This window comes from Cyprinodon tularosa, unplaced genomic scaffold (assembly GCF_016077235.1).
Source record: "Cyprinodon tularosa strain WSP-4 unplaced genomic scaffold, ASM1607723v1 ctg165, whole genome shotgun sequence".
NCBI classification, from domain to species: Eukaryota; Metazoa; Chordata; class Actinopteri; order Cyprinodontiformes; family Cyprinodontidae; genus Cyprinodon; species Cyprinodon tularosa.
The window spans coordinates 749,081-762,339 of NW_024038483.1; positions in this window are offsets into that span (position 1 = coordinate 749,081).

The window sequence follows — 13,259 nt, forward strand, 5'->3', positions numbered from 1 at the left end:
ATGATGCTTTTCTTTTGGCCAGGGGGAAAACATCCAACTAAAGGGGCGTGTTTGTTATTTGAACCAAATCAGACATTATGAAAGGCAAAGCTTTAAAAAAAAAAAACTGTGGGTAAAACTATCATGACAGCAGGATGAAGATAATAGTTAGCGTATACCTCTACACTAAATAAAAATCTCTTTTTAGTCTCATCAGGAAATAGGTTACCGAGTTTGTAGCAGCCTTGGCAGAGTAGAGATCAGACGCTGCAGAAACAGGAGTGTTTAATACGGGGCTGATCAAATGTCTTGGCTGTTTAACATCTTGATTCAAACCTACATTTTTAAGCACATCACATAGTTCTTTTATCCTTTGTCCTAAGGGTTGTGAACATGGAAGTTGAAGTCTCCCATAACGGTTAGATTGCTGTAATCAACACATTTCACAGACAGAAGGTCATTAAAACTTTGAAAAAGTTGGTTTTGAGAGCAATCAGAATAGCTGATTACTATCAGCTAAAGTAACTTTTTTTATCTTAATTTAACAAAAAGTTAAATCAAACATTTAGGTCACTGAAAAGGTTCTAAACGTCTACAGCTGAAAGTAAAATTGATCTGAAAACTCTCCTTGAGTTCTTTAAAAAAGTTTTTTCCTCAGTCACAGTGTCCAGGTCAAATGTTGGATCCGTCCTCAAACCATAAACATACACAGCAGTCATGTCACAAAGGATGGCATGTGGAGTCGTCATGCCGACAACAGACATTACTTCTGGTTTCATCAGGAAGACAATCCCAGGCTGGCCTCTGTGTGTTTATACCTATCCCTCTTTTTTTCCTTTTTTCCCTCCTCCTCTTTCACACACACACACACACACACATATTATTCAGTTGTCGTCTTATCTCACTTTTGCATCATGGTGACCTCTTAGTGTATGTGTGTGCAGGGACAGGCCACGACAAAAGCTTCAATGCTACAAATAAAATCCACTAAATTGTATGTTATAATGTTCAGTAGTAGGAAACCATGACTGACAGCAAGCAGCTGGGGTCAAAGCAAAGGTATGACTGTATACATGAATCCCCACTGACTGACTGCTCTAATCTACTCTGTGATGTCATGTGCAGATTCTTCAGGCTCATTTTAGTACAACCAATAAAAAGCCCTTTATAAACAGAAGTGTGTGATTAGAGTCTGAACTATGAGATTTTAAATTTGATGAGATGCTAATATTTGAAGCTTGATCTCTTTATTGTTTTGCTCTTTTTACTCTGCCTATCTCCAGCTTTCTACAGGCAAGAGGTGGGGTCCACCCTGGACAGGTCACCAGTCGCAGGGCAACACAGAAACATGCAGGACAAACAACCATTAACACACACTCACACCTAAGGAGAATTCAGAGAAGCCAATTAACCTAACAGTCATGTTTTTGGACTGTGGGAGGAAGCTGGAGTACCCAGAGAGAACCTATGCATGCTCAGGGAGAACATGCAAACTCCATGCAGAAAGATTCCTGGCTGGGAATCAAACCCGCAAACTTCTCGCTGCAAGGCAGCAGTGCTAGCCACTACGCCACTGATTATTCTAGATATTGTTATTATTATTTTTTAACAAAACTGCTCTGTGTGGTGATAGGCAAATGTGTTTTGTTCAGGAAAAAAAAAAACAATTAACATTTGGGAAACACAAACTATTTGTTTAAATTTACAGCAAACATTTTTTAAGATAGAGGTTAAAATTGATTTCTCTGCCAAAAAACTTTACTATATTTAAAATTCCCACATTATGCTTCTATGAACAACTTGTAAGCATGATTAGGGACCTTATCTTTCAGTCTCATCTATGTGTGTATGTACTTGTCCTGGTCAAAGACACTCAATAGTATTACGAATAATAAATATAAGCTGTGAAAAGGTTTTAAAAGTGTGGTATTTACATACAGTAAATAAATAAACTTTTGTTTATAGAGAGGAAAGTGAGACCTATTATTTTAGGAAAAGTGTCAAGAAAACCTTTTAACATATTTACTCCAAAAGCGCTCTGCATCTGTTTTAGCATAAAATCAGGTAAGATGAGATCCAAATAGGGTTGGGAATTGAAAAGATTTTCACGATTCCGATTCCCTTTTCGATTCTATTAAACGATTCGATTCTTTATCGATTCTTTTTTCGATTGCAATTTGGGGGAAAAAGGAGAACAAACAGTTTGATTATCAGAATCAACTTTGTTTACTTAACTATTGCACAATCTTACAAACTCAACAAGATCAAGATGTCCACAGGAAATGTGAAACTGGAGTAACATCTGTGTTTAAATGAAAAATGAATACAAGAACAAACTTAATAACCAACAATGTCTAATAACAAATGATGGGATAATAACCTATTTTAAATAACAAAAAATACTAATTATAAAAAATTAGTAGGGAAAATTAACAGTTCTTTTGCAGAAAGATGAGCATATCTGCTTTTTCTGGAAGGATACAGGATCTTTCAGGGCTTATGGTGTCTCCAGCCGTGGAGAACACCCTCTCAGATGGGGTGCAGGAAGCCTGCACACAGAGGTAGTTTTCAGCCAGTCCAGATAGCAAGGGCAGCGTATCTTGCTTGTTCCACCACCACAGTGTGGCGCTATCCCTGCAGGGGATGGAGGGCAAGCTTTTATAGAGCTGGATTTCCTGATCTACCCTCTGGGCTAAGGAAAGACGGGGCTTTGATTCAAAAAGTGACCGCAGCTCGCTGTCTTCCTCCTCGAATAGTTATTTCCAAATTGCGTAACTTGCGTAACTTGCGTAACTTACGTAACGTACGTAAAAAACGTGACGTAAGTCATGCTCCCCAGAGCCGGTGTAGGTACCAGATTGACTCGGGCTGCCAGATTGACTCGGGGGCCTGCGCCTTTTGAGATGCGTCAGAGCGTCCGCCATCTTAAATGTGGCAAATCTGCAGTTTCTCAGTCACTTAAACAGTATCAGAGGGACTTTAATCTCTGAATATACTTTGTATTCGTAGTATTTTTGGTTTTGTAATATTACAAGTTTATTTTTTGTATCCCTTTAGCTTCATTCTCCTGAATTTATTCTCGTTACAAATGCAGACCGCGGGCTCAATGTAGTTTGTTTGAGTGGCATTGCCATAATGTCACGTCATCGGGAGGCGCAAGGCCCATGGCGAATTCGGTGACGTCATCAGAAGGCGCAGGGACCATGGAGAATGTCTTCGTAAAATTGTCCGTTTACAAACAGCAATCCCGCTTTCGAATAAAACCTACACCCCGCTATAATTACTTTAGTAAGCTGTCCAGACCAATCAAAATGTTTTGCGCAATTGTGCAAACGTTAAAACAATTATGTATTGTGACGTCATCAAAAGGCGCAGGCCCCCGAGTCAATCTGGCAGCCCGAGTCAATCTGGTATTGTGACGTCATCAAAAGGCGCAGGCCCCCGAGTCAATCTGGCAGCCCGAGTCAATCTGGTACCTACACCGGCGCTCTAGGCTCTGGTGCTGCGGGAATCGAAAAAAGAATCGTTCAGCGAGCTGCCAAACGATGCCATGGAATCGGAAAATACGGAACCGGTTCTGAACAGGAACCGGTTTTCGATTCCCATCCCTAGATCCAAAGCAGTTAGATCAGAGCAGTGAATGGAACAACAAAGATTGCTTGGGATTCTCCAAGACTGTCCAACCAAGTTATATCAGAGAGGGAACATATGAATTCAAATGTTTAAATCATAACACAAATAGTACAAATGATTTGTAGAAGTGATATGGCTAAAACAGCATATTTTTCAAGCTAGTTTGAGCAGCAAGTATAGCTTGTGTTTAAATCTGGCTGTCATTGGTTGATCTTGCAATGTATGATAGAAACCTCCCCATAAATACTTTACTTTGTATGTCTGGTGTCCAGAGGCGTCAAATAGCAAAGTAGAAATACTTTGTTTGCTTACTTGAGTAGAAATTTTGGTTATCTATACTTTACTTACTTACTACAATTATTCAAAAGACTCATTTTCAATTATTTTAAATGCTTGATGACTGTTTTTGCAACCAATGATGCAATAAGCAGTGAATCAGAGTTGATGAAATTATTTATTTCACATAGGGCCAATTTCCCCAAAATAAACTCAAAAAATTATTTAGAAATAACTACAAATTTCCAAAATGAAATCTATTAACCCACAATTTGTGTAAGTAAATAAGATTATGCTAATGGAATCAGTATTTTTAATCTTAAAATGAGGTGATTAGAAATGATGCACTTGAAATAAGACAATGCATTATTTTTTTCTAATTTTTACATGTTAATTGTCTTGTTCCATTGGCAAAGTCAAACTCCCTATGTTTTCTTTTTAATAAAAACTGTTACTTTAGTTTTTTGGAGTCAAATTATACTTCAGTTGAGGACATTCCATTCATTCAATATGAAGCCACTCAAGGTTTTCAGATACTGATATTTTAAGATCACTGCTTCAGCTTTTTCATCAAAGCAATTATTTAAAAAAATACATCTACAGATGTATTCTAGTGGTAAATAATAGATATATTAATTTTAATATACAAACTATACTCACGTGAGATGGAACTCAGGGGTTGCTAGATAGTAGCTCATTGATAGCATTGAGAGATAGTATCTACTCTGTGTTGTATTTCTCTGATTCATGCAGACTATTAAAAACATCGGTCAAGCTTTTGAAGATGGTATTGACTTAAAGAAGCAAAGGGGCTCAAAAGCAACTGATAGGTTGGCACTTTCCTTCTGGAAAGGTACGTATGTTAAATTGCAATGGCAGACCTGGCAACCAGCCAGCAAAGAGAACAGATGACAGGGAATGTGGCTTGTAGTTTAAAAGTTTAACTTCTAGTTCTTTCCTTTAAGTCAGTCTTTAAATATCAGACAATACTTTTATTTGAACAGGATTATGTTTTATTTTGTAAGTGGGGTGTGAACAAGTTCAAGGTATTCCTATAAAGCCCAACCAGATAATACTAAAAGCGGCTATCGCATATTTGATTGTAAGACTTTTTTTTTTTTTTTTTACAGTTGGATCTTGTTTGCAAAATGTGCGGAGAGATTTTTATATGTGTGTTATTGTGAATGATGTTAGAAATGTAAAGTGTTTTTTGGTGCAAATATAATAAATTTTTTTGTTTGTTTAAGGGTTTTGTCAGTTTTATTATTTTATAATGCACCCTCTGTACAGTAACCACTGCCTGCAGGACAACAGATGGAAATTAGCCTTTGGCTACAATCCAACATGTTTGCATTCATTTGTTTGTCATGTGTGTTCATTAACATACAATGTGCCAATTAAGCAAAGACAAATAAAACAATCTTTTACATCGTGTCTCAATGTTTTAAAGAGGAATCCACTTTTTGTTGTCCCTTACTGTTTTTCAAAATCATTTTCAATTGTTAACATGTATTGCTTTCTGATTCTGAACTTCATTGAACTTTCTTTACATTTTCCTCGGGAGCCACATCCGGAAACAGATGCACAAATGATGAAAACAAACAAAAGACATACATGACTTTTTCTTGCTCTAACCCTATTATGTAGGTTAAATAAACCATCCCTAAAACACTCAAATCACATCCAACATTATCAAATAGCAAACTTAAAAGGACAATAAAACCATACAAGAAAAAGGTAATTTAAAAACTGAATGAAGCTTTCAATCTCCATATGAATATGTAAAATTAAAATGTTCCAAGCAGAGCTGGGGTCAACATATGTTTCCAGGGCCATATTATAGTTCTGTTACAAGTTGTTTTATATAATATGATCTGTGTATTCGGAAAGTTTGGATTTAAAAGGAAACAGATGAGCTTCAGGAAGGTTCACCTGTATGATTACTTCACCTCCTGAATATGCACAAAGCTGCCAGATATAATCAGCGCTTAGCACAGACCACAGAGCGAGCGGGCCCATGCGCAGAACATGCTCTAGGGTGTTTCATCGTTTACCTACCCCGGGGCTTTTACAGTCTCTTAAACTCCCACTGTTAGCCAAACTTTAAACTGAGTGTTTCCCCGAGGCTGAACGGATCAGGATGCCCTGAGGCGAAACACAGAGAGGAGCAGAGAGAGACCACCAGAACAGATTCAGAACCAGACAGCACGTTGATCCACAGGAAGTTTAAAGCTGTACCAACGCACGCACACACAAAGAGTGACAGACTGCAGACTCAGGTGGAGATCAAAACGTCCTGGTGTCAGCAGCACAGGTGCAAAGCCGCTGATAACCCTGAGAATGAGGGCAGCACATGTTAGAAGAATGTGAACAAATATGTGTGTACTGATTGTGTGTGCGTACAATGCGAGTGTTGCTCCCAGTAAGCATGTGTTCCCGTGGCAGGCCGTAGTTGAGTCAGACACTTGGCCTCTGATTTCATCACATCGGTTATGAAAGAGACAGTAAAGTTTAACAAGCACACATACATACACACACTGTGTTCCTCCTACTCTATTTCTTCAATATTTCATCATGTGGCGTAAAAACACGCTAACCATGTGGAGATAACCTGCTGCAATAGTGTGTGTGTTGTGTGAGTGTGTAACCAGGTCAGTAAAGCTCTTCGCTTGTCACTTTGAATCAGCATAGATAGTCTCACACACACACACACAGAGATGCAAAGGCCAGAGGTCAGAGCACACAGGAAATCTGTGTAATGAAGATGTGACCGTGTTACCAGTGCAGAAACAGATGTCTGTCTGTGATTCCTGCAGGGATTAAAGGATAAGTTCACCTACATGGGCATCTTTGTTCGGCTCAAACTGGCTGCAAATTGAGAACGAGTTGCATGAAAAATTTATTGGTAAATATTTTCAAATTATACATCAAAATAAAAAAAATCTAATAAAGCAATGTTTTCTTATTTATGCGTTCTTGAGGTAGGCACTGTGTCAAATATTTCGTGCAATAGCTTTTGCATGATTTTCAAAAACAAAAACGATCACTGACAGGGTAACAGCTTAGCTTTGACTCTGTGGAGGAACAAATTGTCAGATATTATCCGTTTTAGTCCGTGTAGAGCAACAGTGTGCATCTGAAGTGAGAACCCCCCCTGTGCAGTATCACTTTAATGTCATACAATTCGATATTGCATCACCTTCAAATATATGAATTTCTTTAAAGCCGAACAGTGGGGTATCTGCTCTCATAAAAAAATAATACTGCGTCAATTTAGCCTATTTCCCACTGTAGCAACTCAAGGAGAAAAGTTTAGATAAACTTCCTGTACTGATGTTGAAATGTAACTTTTCGAAGAAGAAAAAAAAGATTGAACAAATCTCTAGATGTTTTTGCTATCCTGAGATACTATTTTTGTTGTTGTTTTGGAGGTCTGCTTGTCTTTTTTGCTTTCAGCACCAACATATCTTTTACGTTTCTCCCTAAACAGATGCTGATGCTACAACTACTTTAACTGAAGAAGAATTTAGAAACTTAAGCACACTTTTGCAAGTAACCTTTCGTAAATGTGAAAGCTGCAACCTGGACACAGAACATTTTCAGACCTTTCTAACTGATTATTGAAGGCAATCCTAAACAAATGTGTTTTTAGTCTTGATTTAAAGGAACTCAGGCTTTCCTCACTTTTACAGTTTTCTGGTAGTCTGTTCTAGATAAGTGTAGCATAGGAACTAAATGCTGCTTCTCCATGTTTATTTCTGGTTCTGAGAGATATCATTAAGCTGCACACACTGCCAAACATTCCAGTGCCTGGTTTATGATCATGGAATCCATGTGCTTGATTGACAAGCAGTCTGACGTAACCACCACTCATAAAGGAAAATGAGAAAAACCAGTTTCAACAATGTTATTAAAGCATCCTGGCCTTGCCTAACCCTTGAGCAGTACCTCAGGTTGTCAGTGCTGTTCCTGCCAAAAGTGATGTCGTAATTCATGCAATTCCGATTTTATAAATTCATGCAAACGAAGCCTTAACCAAGTATCAAGTGGAGATGAAGTAAACATATTTTATTTACATTAGGCCCACTGAATCTAAATGAGATAGCAGGTTCAGTTTCCACAGATATAATAAGCAGTATAAATATTTGAAAGTAGCAGCGGTGTAAAGTCAGCCCTCTGATATAAGCTGCAGAGAAAATATATGTAAAAATTAGGTGCTGACACTAAGGACATGTTTTAGGTTTTTTTCTCTCCATATTCTGTTGTTTATTTTTTAAATCAGATTATGTTGTATTTTGTGTGCAGACTCATCTATCCATGGGTCTCATTAAAGCCACTTTGAAGCATTTAAGGATTTGAAGATCGATTATATCAGCATTTCACAACGTCAACTCAAAGAAAAATTACTACATGCTTGAAAACATACTCTGATATTTACCAGCTAAGGATTTTGCATTTTTTCGCATTAAAGCATGAATGTCTACATGCATACATGGAACGGGAGTGGTCATTAGTACAACTGTTCTTTTCTATGAAAGTTATCAGTTCAAGCTTCCTGAGAAAATAATGTTTAACCAGAGAAATAAGGCAGACGGCAAGTTTTTCCTGTTAACCTGCTGAAAGGTGTTCCCTGAAAGCTCCATGTCAGGATCTAATTGATTAAAAAAAAAATCTCATGGGAAGTATAAATTAAGAACCAAGCTTGGGTATATTTTGATTTTCATCAAAGAATCCTGTATAGATCCAATTTACTTAAATTTCACATCTTCTGAACATTCTGACACTAATCCAGGGTTTTTTAAACCAAGAAATAAAAAAATAAAAAAATGCTTCAAGCTTATCTGGGTTATATCCTCTGAGAACTGGCAAATCAAATATAACCTACAAACAAACGTAGCTTACTTTCAACGCTAAGTGATAAATATGCAGCCATTTCTGTTTGAAAGGTCAGGAGTCAATAACTACCCAATATGTTTTTGTGCTTATATAGAGTAGTATGGGTGTTAAATGACATACATGTGTAAATATGTTTTTCTTTGAGGTTTTATTTTAGTTAGTGTAAACATGAACTGTAAATCCAGAGTAAGTATTATTGCTCCTGTACATGATATTGGCTGATAAACCTACCAACCAATGCTTCAATCTGGTTACAAATATCTAGAGATATTTGTAACTAGATTGAAGCATGGTTTATCAAAGGTTGAGTTGAACTCGCAGATTAAAATAACCCTAAATACAGTAAAAGACACAGAATTCTTAAAATTGTAGTTATATTTAGATAATTTATTATGTTTTTTTTTGGGGGGGGGGGGGTCAGACTGAGGAGGAAAAGAGAACACAAAAGATTTATTATGGGGAAGTAGTAGAAAAATGCTTAAGTGTCAAATGCTGATGCTAATTAGTTATTGTAGTTTATAGTTACAAGAGTTTTTTACCAGATTTCGTCATTTAAAGAGGTTCACATTTTTTACAGAAGTTTCCAAGTCTAGTCTTTTCTTTGGTTTTCTTAAAAGGTCAGGTAGACGGCTCCATTCTTTCTGTCCCCTGTCCATCTCTTCTTATCAACGCCCTCAGAGCAGCTGTGCCCTCAACAACAGCATCAAAAAAATATGCTAAGAGGGATAGAATTAGAACAAGACTTTTGAGCTTTTTGATGCAGAGGACAAAAGAACAAAGCAAGGCATAATTTCACATGCAGTTATTAACGACTGAAGCAACACTGAACTTAAATAGAAAAAATGAACAAAGATAAACAAGGAGCAAAAAAGATGAGAAATATTCCCATGTTCAGTTCAACAGCTGTCCTAATTTGCAAATTATTTAGTTTAACAACATACTAAAAGTCTGGTTCTGCAGATTCTGAGGATATTTGGTTTAAACTCCTAATGATTCTGAAAACTTGGCATGATCGTATGCGTCACTTTCCTGTAAACTCAGAACTTTTTAATGTTTAATGGGTTTATAAGAAACAAATAAATCTAAAGAAGTCCCAAAAATGTATGTTATTTTATAGCTCTTTATAGCATGAGTTCTAATTCTGCGTTGTTGCATTTCTTCCAATGTTCTTTATGTGTTTGCTGTTTAATACCACATGAAATACGTTATATTTGTAAATGTGTCTCTCACCTTGGGTGGAAGTATATGTTTATGAGTACTTTAAATAGTTCTATAGTAAAAGTACTATAGATTTTTTGTAGAATATTCTCAATAATTTCCATGTTTGGAATTTCTGTATTTAAAAAACATCAATATGCTTAAAAGCAGTATATTCTTCCACACTGATGCTTAATTTGAGTACACCAAAATATTGTGTAAAGGTAAATAGAAAAAAAGCCATTATCTTGATGATTATTTTGAGCTAGCTGTGGATATTTATGTGATTTGTATTAGAATATAACTGATTGACAAGCCAAATTCGTGGAAGCCTCAACATTGAAGTGTATAGGAAAAACAGACCAATATCTTCTTTTTGACTCACACCATCCACTGGAACACAAACTTTCAGTCATCAGAACCTTACAACACCGGGCTGAGCATGTCTCTACAAAAACAGAAGGGAAGCACAAAGAACAGAAATACATCAAAGATGCTCTTCGAACCTGTGGATACCCAAACTGGATGTTTGTCAAATCAGCAAGGAAATCCAACATGCAGAAGAAAATAACTGTGAGAAGGAATTAATGAATTTATTTCTGTCATTCTTCATGAACTTTTAAAAAAATAAATAAAATGATCTGCATGTTGCTCATTTTAAACAAACAAAAAACAAATACATTTCATATCCTGTCAACTGAGTTGCGGAACCCTCTCTCTACAAATATTTAATTCTCTGTGATTTAATACCAATCAGTTTTTGATAAGATCCTCCTCAAACGTATCCTCGTATGCACAAATTTACAACAAAAATCTCCTGACTAAATCCAGAAATAAAACAGTGTGGCTGGCTTTAACGAGAGCGGAAACAGAGGAAACTGGCTTGTCAGCAGGAACAAAACCTGCTCCCAAGCAGGTTAGCTCTTGGGAGAATGTTACTATAATAAAAGGGACAGATTTTGAGGAAACTGTCTTTGTGAAACGGAAAACTAAGTTTCCCTGATTTCAGATTTAGAAAACTTAGAGTTTTCAGTAAACCTGTTTTGTGAAACGTATCCCAGGACTGAAATCTATGTAAATTATAAAAGGTGTGTAAACCTGATCAAGATAAATACAGTCTCACTAACATTTGGTTTTCTCTACTGAGCTCTGCTACTAAGATGATGTTGGTGTCAATTGTGCTGAAGCACGAACACATCTAAAAGACAGCACCTCTAAATCACTGGACTTTAAGACCAATGTACCATCCATGACTTTATGTAGAGGAGCCTAAGTTCTCAGATAGATTAGAAAGTTATTCTTTTACCTCATATTATCAGTATTAACATTAGAATGATTTATGCCTCCAACTCACAGAAAATTAAGATTTGTCTATTCTATTAAAACATCACTTTTCATATAATCATGAAAATTATTTTTGTTTTTACAGAATTAATATAATGAGAATATGATATCAACACATGTGGTTAAAATCATTATCTTAATAAATAATTTAAAAGTAAGTGTAGATGAATTAGTTACAATGACTAAACTGGTTACTTTAGTTGAGTAGGTAACCAACGTGAGTTAACTGGGTGATGCTGCTGGAGCTCCTACTACAGCAGGGATGCAGATTAAGGTCTGTTCTTAACAGATGGACTGAGGTCAACATTCAGTCTTAATGAATACAAATTACTCAGACATGGCTGTTTAAAAGATATAGCCACATAATTTTCTATAAACTATGAATTTGTCTGTTTTTTTCTTTTGGTTTTTTTTTCTTATTTACAGAAAATTTACATTTCTAAAACACGAGAACCCTCTAAAATCGTAATGCATTTAATTCAATAGTGTCCTGTTTAAGGTATAAAATTCTCACTTCCATTGATAATCATAATTTTAATAACGCAGACATGTTTTTTTTAAAGTCCCTCAAATTGTTTTTATTAAATTCAAGAAAAAAGTTATCAGAGAAGGGGAAATCATTTTGAAAATAAAGTAAATGCATTTGAGAGAGCATTTATACACTGACATCAAAACATTATATCATTTTAGAGAAAATATTTTGTCTTAGAATAAATAAAAGATAAATTGACAATTAGAAAAAGTTTTTCTACTCTCAGATATTGTTGTTTTGCAATAAGACTGGCAAATAGCAACACTCTTATTGCAGATACATTTTTCACACGGAGAGAAAAATCCTGAATCAGGAGCAAAGACTTAGGTTTTGAGAGTGAAGAAAAAAGTTTTTGAGATAGAAATCTATTCTTGAGAGAAAAGGTTTCCACTCTGATTGCAAAAATGAATAAATATTTGAGAGAGCATTTTTTCCCTGGAAATCATTTTCCAAAAGTTAGTTTATTTTTTATTTATATTATGGCAACATATTTTCTCTCAAAACTTTTTCTTTAGTGTCAAATAACATCAGTTTTTGCTATCAGTGTGATCATTTGTTCTCTCCAATACACTTATTTTACTTTTAAATTTATTTTCCCCTTTCAGATCACTTTTTTCCCCCTTGACTTTGAAAAACAACACAAAACAATTCCAAAGAACTAGTAAAAAGATTAAAGGAAAAGGACAAAAGCTAGTCTACAAATTAAAGTCTTTATGCCTTTTTTTCTTCAAAAAAAAAAAAAAAAAAAAAAAAAAAAAAAAAAAAAATATATATATATATATATATATATATATATATATATATATATATATATATATATATATATATATATATATATATATGTATATATATTATTTAAAATAAACTAAAACATTGGTGGGTTCTGAGAGAAACTCTTAGAGACATGCACACTCACACTTTAGGGCAATTTAGAAACACCAATTTATTTGAACATTCACGCTTTTGGTCTGTGGGAGGAAACATATTTTAGAGAACATACAAACCCTAAGCAGAAAGACCATGAACTGGAATCTGGACCATGCAACAGTGCTACCAAATGTGCCCCCATCCATCCCATACATGCCAGTTAGAGTACTTGATTTATAACAATAGTAAGATAATGAAAAGCTCTACTTGCACAAACACCTGTGATTGGGATCTAAACAGAGCTTCAGTCAGAGGCTTTTAGAAGATAATACATGTCAATTTCACTTGACAAAGTTCTAAAGTGGTATCTTCAAAGAGAGTATGTTTGAGCTTGTAATTTTCTCTTTCATGCTTAAACCTCTAACCTAAATGGGACAAGTGGAGCTGCAGAATGAGAATGACGGAGACCATAAAACTGTTTTTGTCATCAGAGGCTGGTTTAAGAAGATTTACCTGTCTGGGTTTTAAGGTAATG